General features: G+C 39.9%; 1 protein-coding gene across 1 annotated transcript in view; it reads right to left on the bottom strand.

Moving 5' to 3' along the window:
• Positions 1 to 19197, bottom strand: part of ARHGAP18 (Rho GTPase activating protein 18) — an 88209-nt gene extending 69012 nt beyond the window's left edge. The window contains exon 1 of the mRNA XM_051615099.1: positions 19165 to 19197. The gene's annotated coding sequence lies outside the window, so the exon portion shown is untranslated. The remainder of the gene's footprint in view (positions 1 to 19164) is intronic.
• Positions 19198 to 19979: the final 782 nt, after the last annotated feature.

Here is a 19979-nt window from a genome sequence, read left to right as displayed (position 1 = left end):
TGCATGTGTTCAACGTATGCTTTTGACTCTTCACTGCAGAGCTTTTTTTTTTCCTTTTTAAAGGTTTCCCAAATAAAAAAAAATAAATCACACTGGTATTCATATTTTGTATATGATTACATATTTTATATAGGTGATGGGTGATTTTTCACATTCCATGTTCCTGATGATGTGTCAATTATCTGCAAGTAAAAATGCAATCCACTGAGAAGCACTAGCTTGAGGAAATTGAAAAGGTGGGCTTACAAATTTGAATTCACAGGCTGACTCAAATGGTGGTAGATGGATTGACTCCTGCTGAGATCCAGAGATCCCTCTGGAACCAGTGCTGGAGGGTTTAGACAAGCAGTGCAGTGCTGCAGAGAAAGAACAATTGTACATTTAATGCAGGACAGTTTCATCCTTTCTATACCATTGACGATAACATTTGTTCAGATGGGTTTTAAACTGAGCAGAAAATGTCTCATCAGCTCACTCACCTAATTCACATTCAAATAAAATGGCAGCATTCCCATTGTCCAAATAGTCTTGCCAAGGCTTCAGTTAGCAGCCGGAAGACATGAAATGGAAAGTTGTTTGTATATTGCAAGATGTAATCTAATCATTATTAAGCTTCACCCTTCATGTATTGTTGCATCTCACTACATAAAGAACGACATACATGAATAGTGTTCTGCCACCGTTAATAACCAATGCTAGGAAAAATAATAAAAAGAAATATTACAGCTTACATACTCAGGGTATGATTTCTGTTACTTAACTCTTGATGTCTGTACCCATGCAAGTGGTTTTATGCTCCACTGGAAGTCTGTGAAATAAATGAACTTTAGAGGGTAAAATACTCAGCCCATATGTTAGACCTCCTCTTTAGGACATAAAGATGAATCGTGCTCTAGAATGGCCTATTTATTTCCACTGACTAAAATGCTGACTACATAACTAGGTCACATGCAGATGGCCACATCTGTCAGATAAGCTCCACCTTTAATGGTTTTATGTTACACTTCAAAATATGGAGGACACAATGTTCAGTTAGCATGTGTACCATGTGGCACACACAATGTGGAGTCGACAGGACTCTGAAATATACAGTAATAGTGTGTAGGAGGTTTTTCAGATCAGATGTTTCAGACCAGCTCACATATCCCTGAATATCAGAGATGGGGAAGAAGTCACACATGTGTACACAGAAAGCAGACTTGCACACAGAAAGCTGGTAACGTTTGCTAGTCAGCACATTATCAACATTTCTTATGGTACGACCCCGCAAGCTAATGTGTGTTGTATATTCAAATTTTCTCTTTTTTTTTTCTTTTTTTTTAAAATTGAATAAAATGTCCAATACTATCAGGAAGCAGCTCGATAAATGGGAGGAATTCAGTAAGCAAGACAAAATTTACATGAAGCAACTCCCAAGGACATGGATACAGGCAAGAGAGCTGACACCCTCATGGCTTTCTGAAAGTTTTCACCTTTTCCCTCACTGGTCTCCACATACATAAACAGCGGATTTGTTTCCCATAGCAAAAAGAAACGAAGGAAAGAAGAAAAGGGAGGGACACTTAAGCTTGTCTCGTTTCTTTCAAGTTGCTCTGAAATGGATCTGGTGCACTCTGGTGGCTGCTTCTGTAATTCTTAATTCAATGACTGCAAAAAGTGAAACAGTCACCATCGATGCTGCTTTCAAGATTATCCATACGAAGACTAACGAGCACATGAATTTATCCTAGTTTATCCAATTTAATTTTTCTGGAATGCACCCCGTGGAGAAGTTCAGATTTTGCCCACTGCAGCCCATCTGCTCACCTTACATAAACCATGGGGTGGGGCAAGGAGAGGGGGACAAGGGAGGGCTGGGTGGTTAAGGTTCTCATCTTGTCTGCTTTGTTTTTACTCATGGTCAGGCAGCTGCTGAATTTTACCCAGAGGTATATCAGTTTCAGTAGTGGTAATTTATCCATTTTTATTTGTAGTGTGACCTTGCACAAACCCTCGTATCAATTCTTGTTTCCCTTTCCCCATCCATATAATGAGGCTAATAATATCTAGCTATTTATAAGGATTATGCTCCATATGTTCAACTACATAGGAAGGTACCAAAAAATGCAGCACATTACTTCCCATTACATCACTATGTTTGCTTTCTTTTGGTGCGTGATTCAATAGGGATAAAATGGCATGGATTTCTGTATCCACAAGCACAGAGAACAAATGATAAATCTAGTACACTCTGCAGTGTGTACACAAGGCATAGGACTTCTGGGGAAAACTTAATACCACAACTGACATTTCACGGCACTTTTGGAAAGTGGCAAGTCAGCATGAGTGTTGGCTGCTAAGGGATTTTCACTGGTGACTCTGAACACCCCCTTGCTCTCGAGCTAGTCTGATACAATTTTGGTTTTATAAACCATGACTTCACATATGCCCCTTATTATGAAAAGACACTGCATTTTCCAAATATAATGGCCTCAGCCCTTCTTAATTCTCCCAAGGCATCACCTAGATGTGGTGCACACCAAATGCATGTACTGCATGAGTACATATACTCTACTAGCATATGAAAATTAAAGATAAAATAAAAGTTCTGGAGCATGGCATCTCATGTTCCTGTTCAATCCTAGTTTACATTTATACAAGGCAGCTGTATAACCCTTTAAAAAGAGTCTTTCTGAGTTAGACATGCTGTGTGCTTTTGGTGTTCTTTCAAGGAGAGAACTTCCATCTTCCTGACCATCCTTATTAACTCCTCCTGCATCATGTTCCACTTCCTTTTGTTGACCATGAGGGCTCTGAACTCTGAGCAACTGGGACTTTGTACATCACAAATACTCTCTTGACTATAGCACAAACATGGTATTGTGGAAAAAAAATTAGCTTTTCTCACACGTTTTAGCTGTTTCTCACATCAGTGTTTATAGTCCTTCTACGACTGACATGAACATATATGTATATGACACAGTTTCAGCAGATTTGCTGACCAGTTTGCACAACAAAGCACACATAGGAAGGAAGCTGATTCTGAAATCTCTTCCAAGGGATACGTACAGAGTGGTAGGGGGCATTCACTTTGTTTTTGTGAGGATGCTGTCATATGAACATCAGAAATCTTAAGTTTGTCTCTTCTTGTGGACGTTGCAGCCAACACCAAACCCATTAGAGAGGCAGGAGCAGAGAAGATTCCTCAAACTCACAAATCTACCTCTCTTCTCCTGATACAGGGATCAAAAAGTGGACCCCTATATCCAGCATTCAGGGTGTAACTGAATGGATGCGTTGACCAGCTGAAGTTTCATGAAGTGAAACAGAGATGGTGCTAGCAAGCCTGGAGAACATACTTGAAAATAAACATATGATTTGCTGCTTTAAAAGGCAAGCTGTATCCATTACTCAGGTTCATGGGCTGTACCAGCTATTCCCTCTTCACTTTAAATCTGGTTTGAGTAGGGGCTGGGTTTTTCAGTCTACATCTGGCTAGGAAATTGAAACTATGCTCTCTCACACACATGTTCACGAAGTCAGTCTGCACATTGACTGGGAACTCTTCATTAGCCTTCTAATTTTGCTGTTGCCTGCAGATTTGATCACAGCTGAATTTGCGGCACAGAAATATCTGGCAAAGTAAAACACACAGCAGCCACAAAGGAGAAGAGCTTCTTCTGAGTTTAGTCAGTCAGAAAAGCTCATGAAAATGGTGACACAACCCTAAGCTGAGCAAGCCAGAGCAATCCAGAACTGTTACTAAGAGCTGAGAAGAAATGCTTCAGAACAAAGAAAGGAACAATTGCATGAGTCATGGGCTGCAAGAATGAAAACCACTTCTCTGGAAGGCCTTTGAAACTGAAGATGGCCCAGTAAAACTTGAAGTTAACACAAAGCAAAATATTCTTAGTTCTTTCTTATTGACAAAAATATTCATTTTGCATCATTCTCTTTCATCCCAAACAAATCTTAGAATAAATGTTTCCTTCTCTCACATTTTACACAATGCAAATTCAGCCACCCTTAATATGGAATGTTTCAAGCTGTTAGCATTCTTTTTGATATTTTGAATTGAAACTGTCTTCTGAATTCAATACAAATAAAAAAAATAATTCATATTGACTCAGAACTGCATTTTCCTTAAATTTTACTAATATCCAAAAGAAGGGAACCATACTTCAACCACATGTGAAATGCAGACTACAGTTTGAGAAATATCACATTACTGGGACAATATCTCTTAAAACTGTGTCTGTAAGTATGAGAGACAAATCAGAAAGGAGGAATAAAAGTCCCCGCATTCTTTCTTGTCTTGCTTTTTCATCATCTTACCAGGCTTGTTTCTGTTATACTTGCATTCTGTATAAAATCATCAATTAACACAAGCAAAATTTTTTCTGCATTTTTTGCATAAATTAGCTTTGACAGAAGAGCTTAGCACTTGTAATTTTGAATTAAATTTGAATGTAAGTGAATTTGGAATTGGAAGCTATTTTCCAATAGCAGCATTATAACAAAGATTGGCCAGATTTTGAAGAAATTCACAAACATAAAATGTAGGAAAAAACCTGATTTGTTTCTAAAAGTATTTCTGATGCTTTTTATTTGCTCTTCATAGCTATTCAAAAGTGACTGTCATATAACTCTCATGAATAACAGCTACAAGGAAAATGAACATGAATACTTGGGAAAAAAATTATACTATAAATAAATATTTGAGCTTTTATTTGTTTCTTGGTGATTGACAGCAGCCAGTGAGAAAGCTGAAAAAATACCAGTCATACAGCAAGAATAATAAAAACTCAGAGCAGTATTACAGCTGTACTATAGTACCGTGTACATAGCTATAAACTATAACTATAAAGTCCGTAAGTATTTCTAGACTGATACACAGCCACACACACTAGTCATAAGTAATTGTAAAGAAAGCATCAAATTTGTAGCCTCTAAGACCTCAGTCCTCTAAGGGTACATTTATGACAGTCACAAATTACTAAATTTAATAACTCACTTGTTGCAGCTAATTTGCTCTTCTCTAACTACAGAGAAATGGTGATAGACAGGTTTGCAGAGCAAAGTTCAGCCAGACCTGCAGGAATACAAGGCAAGAATATTCTAGCACCGCTGTGTATTTTGGAAGCAATAACTGGAGCTACAGAAGGCTAAACTTGAAAGGTTGCCTACATCAGGATATCATCTGTGTAGTTTCTGCAGGAAAAAGAGAATGTTTGCAGTTCACTTGGAAGATATTAACCAAAGAAATTGTATTTATGTTACAGCTATTAGATCTACTTTGGTTTAATATAGTATCTTACTATTTAACAACTCACACTATGTACAACACTGTTCACCATATGTCCATAAAAAAAATAAAGCAACAAAAAAGAGAGAAGCCGAAGTAATCTTTTAAATAAACGTGCATATGAGGAAAAGCAATGTGAATATATGTAAAGGTAAGCATACACATAACGTACCAATATTAAGAGGGCACCTATGATCAGGTCTCCTGAAATGTCAATCTATGAAATGCAATCACTGGGAGAAATTAGAACAGTCACAAACAAAATCAGGATGAGAGTCTAGGACCCAAAACGGGCTTGGGAGGTGGGGTGGTTTGTTGAGGAAGACGCACAGGTGTAGGCAGTAAGAGGGCAGAGCAGCCAGGGAATGGCTCAGTGCCACAGGGAAGTGGGGCTCCAAGTGAGCAATCACCTCGTGCAGGTGGGTTGGGGTTTGGTCTTTGACAAGGAGGCATCTCCATCCCTTGGCTAGTGCTGTCAAATCCAGGGAGGGTTAAATCTTGGCACTTGAAAATCAATGGAAATCGTGCTACTAACTTGCATCAATGGAAGCATATATTTTCCTGAGGGACAGAAAGGAATTCCCAGGATGAGGGAACCCCACCCCTTACACATTTTCATATGTTTTTACTAAATAAAAAATTAGATTGCCAGAAGGCACTATAATCCGGTCACTAATATTTCCATCTCAGAATTTATGTGATTCTATCTGTCTGTTATCATAGGACAAATTATCTAAAATATGAAGGAATCATCACCTGCTCTTTTCTATCCTTCCTTGACCAGAAAAGAAAGCATTGTATAAATTTACATACTGTGAACCTGAGTATATGAGGGACAGAGGCAAAAAGCTGAGGACCACATTTTACATTCATGAAAGGTAACATTTTTGAAGGGACACATTGTTTCCAGTCAGAGAATCATCCCTTTATCAGTAATTAGGCATCTTAACAATCCCTGTATAGTAAGTAGGCTGCCTAAACTTTTGGGTTTACATCTTTTTCCAAACTCATTTTCTACCATCTTTACAATTGAAGCATCAGCAGTAACCACTTTCTGTAATTCAAGGTATTTTAAAAAATCTCATTGAAAAGAGACTCATCGTGAACATGCATGACAATGAAACTTGGTGGAAAATATTACAAAGAAGGTACTTCTGATACTATGAGTTCTGCTGCTCTTGAGGGAATTTAACATCTATTTAATTTAACTTTGTTTTGCAACATGTTACAGAAATACATGTGGGGATAATCACCTCCAGGAGCTTTCATCACCTGCTGGCTGATGTACAAATGTTTCAACTACAAACAAGTACCTCTGCTCTGGGAAAGTCTGCAATTTCCCCAGTGATATTAACAAATATCATAAAATTACATTTATCTTAGCTTAGCTGGTTAGGGGTAATTAAGTAGTAGTCTTATGAAAATCACATTGTTTTTGTTTTGCTTCATTCTGTGTTATCACATATAATCTGAATTTAAGAGGGCAAGCTACAAGGTGAATGACAAATCAGAAGCATGGCAAAACCAGCACAGAGGCCACAGAAAAAACAGCAAACCTCAAATTTTATCGAAATGTTTTTTCTCCCTCATTGCCTGTGTACGCACGCGTAAAAAGACCAGAAATTTTCTCCAAAAATTTTAATTGCCTAATTGACATTACCATAGATTATGTTAGGTCCTATTCTTAGGGACAGAGAGATGATAAATACTGATAAATAGATAAAAGGCAAATTGATAAATTATATGGCAAATGCCCACATTGTAGGGCAAGAAATTATCAGATTTCCATAGCTGGGATCATCAGTGCTTGTGAAGAATGTAGCCCTACTTCATCAGAGGCTGAAAAGGCTTTAGAAAATGGGGTTACAAGTGACAGGATAGTAGAAAACAGCAGCTTTTCTAAAGCCAGAGCATGAGGAGCAAAATGTTGACTTTGCCAGAGTCAGAGACCAAACTTCTGCTGATTTTCCTGGGACTAAGATTTCAGCCCTGAGTTTCTGTCCTGTGAGTTCAATATGAGCTGCAACACCCAGGCTCCTTTATGTGCATCTCTGATGGGAGGCAAGGGAGACAGACACCAGGGTGGCTCCTACCAGGACTTTGGAGAAAGACTTTTTACAAGGGCATGTAATGATAAGACGAGGGGACGAGGAAGGATGGTTTTAAGCTGAAAGAGGGTAGTTTTATATTAGATATTAGGAGGAAATTTTTTAGTGTAAGAGTGGTGAGAGACTGGAACAGGTAGTCCAGGGGAGGCTGTAGATGCCCCTTCCCTGGATCTGTTCAAGTCCAGGTTGGATGGGGCTCTGAGCAACTTGGTCCGGTGGAAGGTGTCCTTGCCCATTCAGGGGGGTTAGAACTAGATGGTCTTTAAGGTCCCTTCCAGCCCAAACCATTCTGTGACTCAGTCCCCTTGCTTTGCTGGTGGCCTGGTGCACATGGAGCTGGATGGTTCACCAAACTGGGCTTCTAAATTATCTTCTGACAAATAAGTAAACAAAATAATGTGTGAATTGTTTGCTCTCTGGCTTTTGGATTCATAAAACATTTGTAATATTTAAATTGCATATTCCTTGTGGGTTGTTTTTGTTTGGTTTGTTGGTTTTGTTTGTTATATTTTTTTTTCATTGGGGATAATTATAGGACAACCAAATATTTTGGAGTGAGTACAGAGGAGGGCAACGAAGCTGGTGAAGGGCCTAGAGAATAAATGTTATGAAGAATGCTTGAAGGAGCTGGGAATGTTTAGTTTGAGGAAGAGGAGGCTGAGGGGAAACCTCATAGTCTCTACAACTACCTGAAAGGTCATTGGAGAGAGGTTGGTGCTGGTCTCTTCTCACAGGTAACTAGGGACAGAAAAAGAGCGAATGGCTTCAAGCTGCAACAGGGAGGTTTATGCTGGACATTAGGAAAAAAAAAATTCACAGAAAGAGTGGTTAGACACTGGAATAGGCTGCCCAGGGAGGTGTTGGAGTCACCATCCCTGGATGTGTTTAAGGGTCATTTGGATGTGGTGTTGGTGGATATGGTTTAGGGGAGAACTTTGTAGAGTAGGGATGATGGTTGGACTCGGTGACCCCAAGGGTCTTTTCCAACCTGAATGCTTCTATGATTCTATGATTCTATGATTTTCTTACTCTTCTTTCTGTTTGCATTTTTTGCCTAGATCACCATTTGATATATTTCAACATCATTCTTTGTACTACACAGGTCTTTTATGAAATGGCAGTGTAGTAAAAAAATTTAAACCACCCTTTCTTTTGGGCAAAAAAAATCAGGTGGAAGAAAGGAAAAGCAATGTGAAACTCCACAAGTATTCACATGCTATTCTTCCCCCAGTGCTTCCACCAAAATGATGGGATTACCAGGTGTTAGCTCCCTCTCCCTTCACATTCTGGAAGACATTTACAGTTCAGGCTGGGCACCAGTCAACAGTGCTCTATTATGGAGCACTTCCCAAGAGAGTTAGAAAAATTATGGAAAGGGGGCTTTCTCACTAGGGCCTTCTACACTTTAACTTTGCCAGTTGGACTCTTCTAGAATAGGTAAAGAAAAAAGACTTTAGCATAGGTAAATTTTATCAATATAAGAGTATTTGTAATATTTAATGCCTGCTCAGGTATTTATGTGGCTGTAGCAGTATAAGTGCTTTTCTACTGTAGCTTCTGTGGGACTTTTACTAGATACTTTTTATTAAAAATCACATTTCTCACTGACAGGCTCACTTCCAAGAGTGCAGAAACCCACAAATCACTCACAGAAATTAAGAAAATTAATCACCATTGAACCTCCACATATCTATGAGTTTTAGTTTTGCCAAAGAAGCAGCACAAAGGTCATGTGTCTGTATGATGTTTCTGGGGCTCATAGCCATGAGTAAAGAGTTAAGGGGGAAAAAAGCTGCATGCCTACTAATATATGTTTGTTTTTTTTCTTTTCCTAGTCTGTTATTTTCTTCTCTTCGGTTGCTTTGGGGCATCACTAAAAAATAAGGCAAAATTGCCATAAAAGATTATTGTTACAATAAGAGTGTATCCTCATTGGAGCCAATTTCAAGCTGAAGCTTTTTATTTTTCCTAACCCAAATCTGAGAGTTATCTCTTTGTGGAAGCATCAAGGTCTACAACATTATCTATGCAAAGTGCATTTCATTACAGTAATCACAGGAAGATACTTTCACAAAGAATCAGCACAATGTAGAATGTGTGCTATAATCTTATGTAGAAATATATATTACATTATAAAACCATAATAGTTTTAAATGTCTTAAGTGCTGCCCGAAGTACTTGTTACATGGGAAAAACTGGAATGCTGTTATTCCCCATAAAGCAAATACGTAATGTTTTAGCTGCCAACAAGCTGTAAGCTCGTAATAACTTTAGGATGCTGCCATATCCTCCCACCATGAATGCCAGCCTCCAAGGGCTTCATGTATCCTGCTTTAGACAGTAGAGTTTCCTACTTTTAACTATTCAGTTCAGATTATTTTAACTATTTGTCAATCTCATTTTTCATTCTTTTTACTGCAGATAAGTACTCTAATGAAAAGTAAGGCTAATGTTTTAAAATAAAGCTTCATCACAGTTGTTTTGCAAGAACCTACATTTCAAAGCAGAAGGACCCAGTATGTGTACTGTATTTTGTATTATTCACATTTAGGGACAGAAAGTACAGAAATGTTGGAATAGATGATTATGTACCATTCCTAAATTACAGGCATATAGCACGATGCAGGAGAATATTGGGAATATACTTACAAATCTACCAATGACATTTTCTGTGTTGCATTTCATGTGTCAGAAAGTGTTTTAAGCCATAAAAGTACATGGCAAACTCTTCTGCCATAACATAGTCACACTGCAGTAAACAATGTGTATTAATAACAAAGCAAGTATTGGCCTAAATTATACAGTCAGGTTTTCTGTCACAAGGCTGATTGCCCCCAACATCCAAACAAAATACAATGAAAGCTGTGTTTATGTTTAAACAATATTCAGATTTAAAATATATTAAATACTATTTCTAATTTAGGGCATAGTTGGTATACCTTGCTCATACAAGTAATCAGAATTATTTTAAGTTATAGGATCAACTGAAAAAAAACCCCAAAACACCCAAAGAGGGCAGGAAGATGGTCTGCAGGTGAAGACTGGGACCTAAATTAGTAAGATATAAACCTTGAAGGGGAAAAAAAGTTGTATCAATGGATCGTTCACTGTCCATCCGAGTACCAGAACTAAGAGGAAATAACTACAATGAAAACACAGATTCAAAACACATAGAAAGCAGTGGCATTTCACATAATGTGTGATTAGGCAGCAGAATTGCAAGCCACAGGATGCTGGGGAAGCAGAAAGCTTACACAGGTTCTCAGCAAGACCGAACATGTTCAAGGAAACAAAATCCATGACTACTAGGATATACATAGAAGGAACATCTGGTTCAGAAATTGCCTGGCAGCCTATGGCTGCAAGCTGGCAAGAGCTTTGGGAATGTTGGCCCTGGTGCCTTTTAAACATGGGTAGGATACTAGATAGGTGGACTTTTGGTCCAATCCAGTAGAGCTACTTTTATGTTCAAATAGGCCATAATTTCAAATAATTCTTGCAATAATTAAAGTAGCGTGAATGCGTATGAATGTCAAAAAATACAGATTATGATTCATCATATAGGACAAGAGCAAGAAAACCTTCTATTATGTTGCATTGTTTTTTAAAATAACTTTTTTAAAAAATTAACACGACCAGTTATAATTTCATTTCTTGAACTTTCTGAGGATACAATTTTCTGATTAGACTTAAAAGCATCACCATTTGAGGAAACGTGGGATTACATTTCCTGTACCGTGATCCCAAATAACTCTCAAGAGCTCAGGCCTAAACCTGGACCTTGTGATGCAGAGGTTGGCCTGCTCCTGCATTGAAGAAATGAAGCAATTCTTCAACTCAACGCCCTGTAGCTGAAACATTTTAAACACAGAATAACACTGACAGTGTACTTCTCTGCAGAACACAGGCCCGTTTCTAAATTGCAAGCCAGGTTTTTAGCTCATAGTGGATGTTCAGTGCTATCTTAATTCAGTGAATCATGTATTACCAAAATAAACATGTATTTAAATTTTAATGGTGCACTTTAGTCAGGCAAAACTGTTGCATTTATGCCCAGATTGGAAATGTAAACATCAAAAATGTCAATGAACAAACAGAAAGACATCCTCTGCACCACTCCATATTTCTGAGTGATATTTTGAGTTAAAGAATTACAACTGCCAGATACTTTTGCTATAGCAAAAAGTACAAATATTAAGAATACCTCTGGATTTAATACTTTTTTAAAAAGATCTGTTGTCACTATAAAATGTCAGTATATATTATCAGCTCCTGTGACCTTCAAAGAACTACATTGACATGCAGCCCCAGGGCTCATAATCCAGGTCGTACTGATGCCTACAGACTGCCCTGCTGATCACTTGGTTTTGGTGTTATGTTTGAGTAAGTAGGGCTGAAACCTAAGAATCTTAAATAAACTGCATTTGTATCAGACTAAACCAAGGTAGATCGTGCAAATAAATGAGCTCCTGCTTGAGAATACTCGCAAGAACTCATCTTTTTGAAGATGGTATTAAACACAGTTTACACAACAGGTCTTTAATATAGGGCAGTATTCCATATTTTGTTTCCTTCCATTTCATCCCTAAATATTTGATAATTACTCATACACTATGCAGTGTCATAAAAATAGCTGCCATATTTAATTCCATCTATTAGGACTTGCAATATTTTTCTTTTGCCCCAACTATTCTTCTTTGCATACAAAGTCTTATTATTGGAAGCAGCTAATCCAAAAGAGCACTACAGAACCCAGGGATTTGCTAAGCTAACAGTCTTAGCATGAATCTTAGCTAATACGAGAGTATGTCCAAAGATCCTCTAAATTACAAATTAGTGGTTGCACAAACTGCAGAGCACAATTCTAGAAGCGAATGAGAAGTTCAGTCTCTGTGCAGCCAGTCCATGGTGTGCTCCAACCTGTGAAATCACCATCCTCAGCCTGAAGGAAGGAATTCTGTTTCTCATAGTGCATACCTGCTAGGAAGAGTAGACAGCAGAGTAGGACGATTTGTGACTTCTGTCCTGCTATTAGGAATATTTTGTGTTTTGCAAAACAGCAATTTTATTTTCACCTCCCTCAAATGTTACTGGGCTTGTGTAGGTGGATTTTGGGAGACCATTTTCCCCAGCAGGAGAGGGGAGTTCTACTGATGGAAGTTAAGAGCTGGCTTTGGGCATTTCTGCTGTTAATAATTTTTAGAATAACTCTCTGCATCAGAGCATAATAGTTCCCAAACTGACACTCACATTATCCTTCTCCCTTTTCCTGTACATTCAAGAGCATGGTTGTCCTTAGCATAATCTACAGCACACACACACAGTGCTGGGTAACGGTGGGTGCAAACCAGGTGCCTGCTATTGCCTCCATTCTTCCTGTAAATATGGAAGTCTTTATTTTCAATTCAAAGGACTTCAACTGAAAGTATTTAATGGGATCCTTCATTTCTGAGTTTCTGTTCCTGAAAGGTACAGAATTACTTGCCTGACTTTCAGTGTGACCCCTTTTTTTCTCCACTTTATCCATGTCTGCATTACACTGTGTTCCCAACCTAAACTCAGAAAACATCCATAAAGAGGGATGGGATCTTTAGGCTAAATTTCCCCACTTCACAACAAACAGCAGTCAGTCTGCTCTGCATCTACCAACGAAAAAGAAGACTTTTTAAAAAAAATACAAATGTTCATTCTTCTGCTTTCAAGTTATACTTTGACATTTAGCAAGTCTTTATTTCATCTCCAAAACCAAATATATTCAATATATGTGAACATGCCAGTAGCTGTCCCTGAAACCAGTGCCTATGGATGAGTTTTGGAACTGCATACTTCACCTAAGTACTCCAGCTGTTTGAAGCTTGGGAAATACTTGAGGCAAATGTAATTTCATGTCCTTAAAGTAGCAGCTGACAGGAAATAGATGTCAGTCTGATGTCCAGTTCCAAGGCAAGATCCTCCAGCTCCAGTAGCTTCGCAAGACTGAAAACTTAATGCTTGGCCTTCTGCCAAGAGTGGCAATTACAAAGTGTCATGACATGCAATGTCTACTCATTTTTCAGTGTGCCTCAACAGCCTGTTTTTTGCCTCATGACAAGTTCTGGATCCTGCTGTCCCATGTAGCATGATCCTCACTGCAGAACTAAAAATGAAGCATTGGTTCTTTGGGTTCTTACTAAAGCAGATGCCAAAATAAACAGGACTATACTATATGTAATATGTGTATGCATTTAAGAGGTTTTTATTGTGATAAATACATGTATTTACTTAAACATTGATTGACACGTCTGAGCTTGTAATGGTGCAAGCAACAATCTACCACAATTTTTTCTTCATTAGATTAAGGAGGAAACAGCTGTTGTCAGATGGCAGCATGATGCCAAGAGTCGAACAGGAAGGATTACAGCATTCAAGTCATCTTAATCCTAGTGCATAAGCATTAATAGAGGCTTTTCTTTCATCACAAATGACTAATGTCACTAACCTCTGACAGTGATCTGAACTTCTGACTCACCTAAGAAAATGACATGCTGTTGTTAGGAGTGTAGGAGATGAAGTAATGTTTCCTTTAGCAAAAATGTCATGAAGGATTTATAAATCTGATGTGAACTGTTAAATGGATGTCAAGACAAAACCCCAAACATTAAAATGGCTATCTCTGCATTTGCTCTAAGGAATCTTGAAAGAAAACATAACACCCTGTACCGCACTTAAATCTATTATATACAGCACTTAAATCTATTACATACAGGTCATCATGATTTCCTCTTGATCAAATTGAACTGGACTTTATACTCTGCTGAGAGAGTTCAAAGGAAATTGCTAAGGAGACAGCATGCAGGGGGAGTCAGCATATACCAGGGTGTTAATTGCATGCAAACTGCTCTTGCTTAGGAACAGAAATGCAGTCCTGAAGGACAGAGAAAACACTTCAAACTGACATTTACTGCAACACTTCTTTTCTCACCTCATTTTCTGTTTGTCTTATCCCTTAACACTGAAGGTCTTTGTTGATTCCAGTTGTAACAATTACATGTACACGTGCATGCATTCCTAATTCTTATTTTAAATTTAATCTTAAAAATGTCTTTTTTTTTTTCTTTACATCATAGCACCATTACATTTTACAAAGATATATTTTAATGTACTTTTATTATTATCATCTATTATTTAATGAGTTTTTTTATTGTGATAGCAGTAACTTTTAAATAATTTCAATTTTGTTTCAATCAGTTTTTATTGACCATACTAGGTATATTGTTTACCAGAAAGCCAACTGCCACTGTGGCAATGTGGGGAACAAAAGCTAAGGACAAATTTGTTGTTGCAGGGACTTCACAGGATAATCCCACAGACCAATCCTTAAATTTTATTAGAAATTGATCCCTTAACTGAATTAACTATCCACAGCAGGTTTTTATCCAAATTAAGTTTCCTGCTTTAGTTTGTCTAGAGCCAGATGGTAGTCTTTCAAGATTATTTGAGATATAAACCATTCTATCTCATATATATATATACATATAAAATTACAAATCAATATTTGGGCTCTAATTCGTAGAAAACACGTGCTTTTCTCTGGCTATGGAATCTTTTTGTCTCATTATGCCCAGGTCTAATTGCATTTCCTGTCATAATAGCAAAAAGCAGCATTTATCTAAAATGTTCATTTGTTGCTAGTGCTGGCCACCAAATGTGGAACCATACGCTTCTCCTCTGTTAAGAGCAGAGAGGACCAAAATTGCTTTAACAGAATTAAAATCTCCTACAGGAAAAATACATGGGGGACCAGTTCTTCTCTCACACCCACCCTTTGCTGTAGTGATCCCATATCAGTAAAATATGGGGGAGAAGGTCCCTCAACTCGCCTCTGTGGCAAAGAATCAATTTAGAGACATCTGAGACAGAGTGAAACTGGTTCTAAAGCTCACTTCTCTCATAGTTGTCAAATGTTACCACAACTGTAATTGTTTTTCTTTATGTGCATGTTAATCTGCACATCTGAGCAACCCAGACTGCGATGGATGCCTCCACCTAGAGGTGTCAATGAGTGACAGGCTTGAACAGAGTGCTTTCCTCACAGAGGAAAGAGTAGGGCTCATGAGATACAAAATAATGCACATTACTTTCTCTTTAGACAATTAATTTCTTATTCACAGCAATCAGAAAGACTGCTGAACTTCTGGTGTTCCCTAACTGCTATTAAATTCAGAATAAAACTTGGCCCAAGACAAAGAGGACATACAATATACTACTGTAAGAACACTGATTCTATTAATAATTCTTCTTTAGAAGTGATCTAACCTTCTTTCCACAGGACACTATTTGTGTCTCGAACCTTTGTTCATTTTTGTGTCCAAACAAAAGTATTACTGCAGTATTACTGAAGAGGTAAAGTACTGCACTCTTCTGATGGTTGAATGTCATCTTTTCTTGTATTCACTTGAATGAGCATAAATTTGCAGCAAGGATCCAAATTCTCAGTTGAAGCAATTCCCTTTCCAGTGAGTGATCATCCCAGCCATTTAACTAGTTCAATGTGACACTTTTGCAAAGCATGAACTGAACCACTGCTTCACTTTCCTGAATGCTAAGACTGTCTCTTACTACACATTTTAACTGGATCTAATGAACTTACTTAGCACAACTTTCCATAGATACTTGAGGCTTTGTACAATAAATAGTTATGGTCCTAATTTGAAAAGAGTGTCATAGTTCTCTTTCAAACAATATCAATAACTTCTTATAAATTCATTAATAAACAGTAGTTTTCTGATAACCAAGGACTATAAAACCACTCCTAATTTTATCTAGCAAAATATTTGGCAGGGATCAGAGTTCTGATTTTGCAGTTCCTCTGTTAGTTTTACCATTTAATGAAATTATTGCGTTACGCTTGATTTCATATGAGTACAGACTGTCGGGTTTTTTTAACTTCATATTTGACTCTCACACACTGAGTTGAATATGGATTTGTGGCATTTATAACTCATGAGCCAAAAAAAAAAAATTGTTCTAGTAATTTGAGTTCCTTCACAGAAGTTGACATTCTTCCACAAATGCTTCTTTTGCTACATTCATTCAGCTATGCTGTATTTCTAGCCATTAGTATTTGTTTAAAGTTGAATATGACTCTACCACGTCTTAGCATCAAAGTAAAACCTATCTGACTGTCCAACTTGAGAGATAAAGGAAGTCACAGTATGATAGCCATGGATGCTGAACCAAGAGGTCCAGACCATGTGTCTTTTTAACAGCAGGATCAAGCAGCTTAAACTTCAGCTGGACCTCTAAGCAGGAGGAAGAGACATGCTCCTTCCTCTGATACCTCATCCTTACTTTCTTCTCTGCTCCTTTCTCAAGATAACCATGCACAGCCACATGCTGAGGTGTTGTCATAGTGGTACAGTGTCCTGGCCCAAACTTTTCGATCCCAGGCTCCTTAGAAAAATGTGCCAGGCCAACGAGAAACATTCTTCAGGCAGCATTCATTCCCTTGGCCACATCTTGAACCACAAAGGCAAAGATCATGACTTTTAAGAAGCAGATCCTTAAGTTCATGCTCATATCAAAGCCCTACACAACACAAGTGAGACCTCTCTGTGTGTGTAAAGATGTTGGAATCAGAGGGATGAAGGAAAATGTGACTGACAGTATTAGCAGAAGTTTTTTATTTGCTGGCAAACTTTTTAAAGATACAGAAATTTCTCATGTGAAAGCAGAAATTTCATGGCCACTCCAAAAAAGTGTTATTATTTGCTGATTCAGCTAAGAAACTTTTTGTATTTCATGTAACCAGCTTGAGAGGCAGGTTATAAAAATGGGTAATTAATTCATAACCAATACTGAACTTCCAAAAAATCACTTCCAGGTCTGGGACTGCTCTTTTCTACCTGTGTAGCTTAAATCATCTTACTTTCCTAAATGAGGAACTACCACAGCCATGCTTCAGTTTGAATTTCTGTAATATAATTTACTGTGGAGATCTCCTTGGTACCATTGAATGTTTACTCCCCTTGTGAATGTCTTACATTCATAAGTCTACGCCTTTGTCTTCAGTTTGCTTGGGTTGCCTGGTGGTGTCGTTGGGAGCTGCTCCATCTGCCACCATCTCCTTTGTCTGTTGTTCCCAAGGATCACAGCTCATCGTGGTTTTAGTACACTGCTCTGCTTTCAGTTGATGCACAATCTTTATATACATAATGACATAAAATATATTTATATGAAAACATCTTGTTTTGCTGAGAACATAATTTAGTATTTTTACAACTATTTTCTTGGCTGCTCCATTCTCAATCAGTGAGTCTGCTTTTGTCTGACTGAAACTAATCAGAAGTGTACAACTGAGCTGAGCGGGACCTTTACTGTTGACTTTAATGGGTACAGAGCAATCCTCCATAAGGGCTAGTAAGCTGAGGTAAATGTAAGACACCAAGTACTGCTACATGATTTCTTCTAGCAAGAATGAGTATTGTATTTCAATGTATTTACAGATTTTCAGAAAGGGTATTTTTCAGAATACTTGTATGGTGCCCAAGATTGTAATATTATTCTCATAGCTTTGGGATCTTCCATTTTACAAGGCATCAAATTCAAGGGAAAGACAGATTCCTGTGATGTCCACATTTCTGCTATCTGTGCAAGTCTTACAGTGATGTGAATTAATTATATGTTTCTCAGTAAGTAATGAATTAAGGGCATAATTATGATTCTCTAGTTCTCTGATTATAGTAATTGTTTGGGCTGCCCAGTGTATTATTTTTGGCACAGTCTCATCTTGCCACAAGCTATTCTTATAAGCTTAAGTACAGTCTCTCATGTTCAACTAGTGACATTACATGTTCTTCTCATGCAATTGATGCCAAAGTATTATTATTTTAAGAATTGTTAAAAAATATCTACAGACTGCAGATATTGGGGGAATCAAGACTTAAATCACACCAGTAAAAAGCTACAGTACAATTGATCACCTTTTTTTCCCACTCATTCCTATGGTTATCTGGGAAAAATGTAGCTCATGAAATCAGTTCCCACAGCTGGCACGCCTCACATGGAAATGGTACACCAAAATACAACTGCTTTCACAAATTGAATTTCTAGCTCAATTTGCACTCTGTCTTGATACATTTTCTTTTCGTCTTCAATCAAGTCTTTTGATGCACATTAAGTATTTATACACAGGAGAAAAACTGTGATTCAACAAAACAGAAGGGGAACATCACCAGGGCTGCACGTTTTTTTGCTTTCTCTCCATTCAATGCAAAAAAAAGATAATTGCACTTATCTACTAAATTCTATTGAGAATAGATGACACCGGGAAAAACGGCTTAGTAATGCTTCCCGCCAGAGACGTAAGAAAAAAAAAGAAGAAATATGCAATCTGTCTAATCCATGCTATTACAGTTACGCCACACGAGTGCTGCAGGGACATCAACTTTTCAGCCCATAAAGTAATCACCGGTATCTCCCGCAAGCGCCTTGCTACCCTGTGGTGCTGCAAGACGCACTTCAGCCAGCGGCTGGATGAAGCCCGAAGCTGCAGGGAGCGGACATGGAAGCTCCCGGCTGGATCGGAACCGGCTGCGGGGGCGGACACGCTCTCCCCAGCGGCGCCAGTGCCCCCTGACTGCCGCACCTTCCCGCCCCGCACCGCCCCGCACCGCACCGGCGGCAGCCGCCGGGGTTTCCCTCCCGAGCGCTGCCCGCGGTTTCGGCGAGGCGGGCAGCGGGGATGCTGCAGCAGGGCCCGGCGGGGCGGCCGTCGGGCTCGCCCGCCCTTACCTCAGGTGCAGGTAATGCACCAGCTTCGTCACCACCGTCACCATCTTCCCGGGTCACCTTCCCCGCCGCTGCCTCGGGGGCGGGAGGGACACGCGTCGAGAGGGCTCCTCCCTCAGCCGCTCTTTCCCTGCCGCTTCACCGTCCTCAGGTCCTCCGGGGCGGCAGCGGCTTCGCCTCCCGGGCGCTCACCTGCCCCCGCCCGCCGCCTCTCGGCAGACAGGACCGCCGCCGGGCCCCGCAGCCGAGGAGCCCGCCCGGGCGGAGGGCGGGGCCGGCGCCCCAACGCGGGGCTGCGCGGCCTCGGCCCCCCCTCGCCCGCTCGGGCAGGGGGGCAGAGCTCGGCGCCCGCACTGCGCGGGGCGCGGGTCCGGCCGCGGAGGCACCCGCCGCGTCCTCGTGACGGGGAGAGCGCGGCGACTCCCGCCGCTGCCGTCGGGGCGGGACCCCGCGGGCACCCCCAGCCCGTTTACCTGCGCTCAGCTCCGCCCTGCGACGGGGCAACCGTGAGACGGCGGGACAGCGGGCACCGAGCCCCGCAGGGGAGGAGAGCCTGGGATCGGGCCCAGCGTCCTCCGTGAGGAGCTCTGCCTTAGCCTTCTCGCCACCACCTCCCCCCGGGATGGGGTGGAAACCTGGGGAGGCCGGTGGGGTCTTGGTGGATAGACCTCTCCCTGAGAGCTGGACACCGACGCCAAGCTCCCCAGCTGGGGGTGACGGGTGTGCTGAGGCGTGTTAGCTCTCGGGGTAGGTAGGTGTGTGAACCTGTGTCCCTGGCACCCTGTGCTGTGTGAGAGTGCAGGCAGGAAGGTGCGAGG

Source organism: Apus apus, chromosome 3 (genome assembly GCF_020740795.1).
Source record: "Apus apus isolate bApuApu2 chromosome 3, bApuApu2.pri.cur, whole genome shotgun sequence".
NCBI lineage: Eukaryota > Metazoa > Chordata > Aves > Apodiformes > Apodidae > Apus > Apus apus.
Note: the sequence above shows the minus strand (reverse complement) of the source record. Positions and strands in the feature narration are given on the sequence as shown.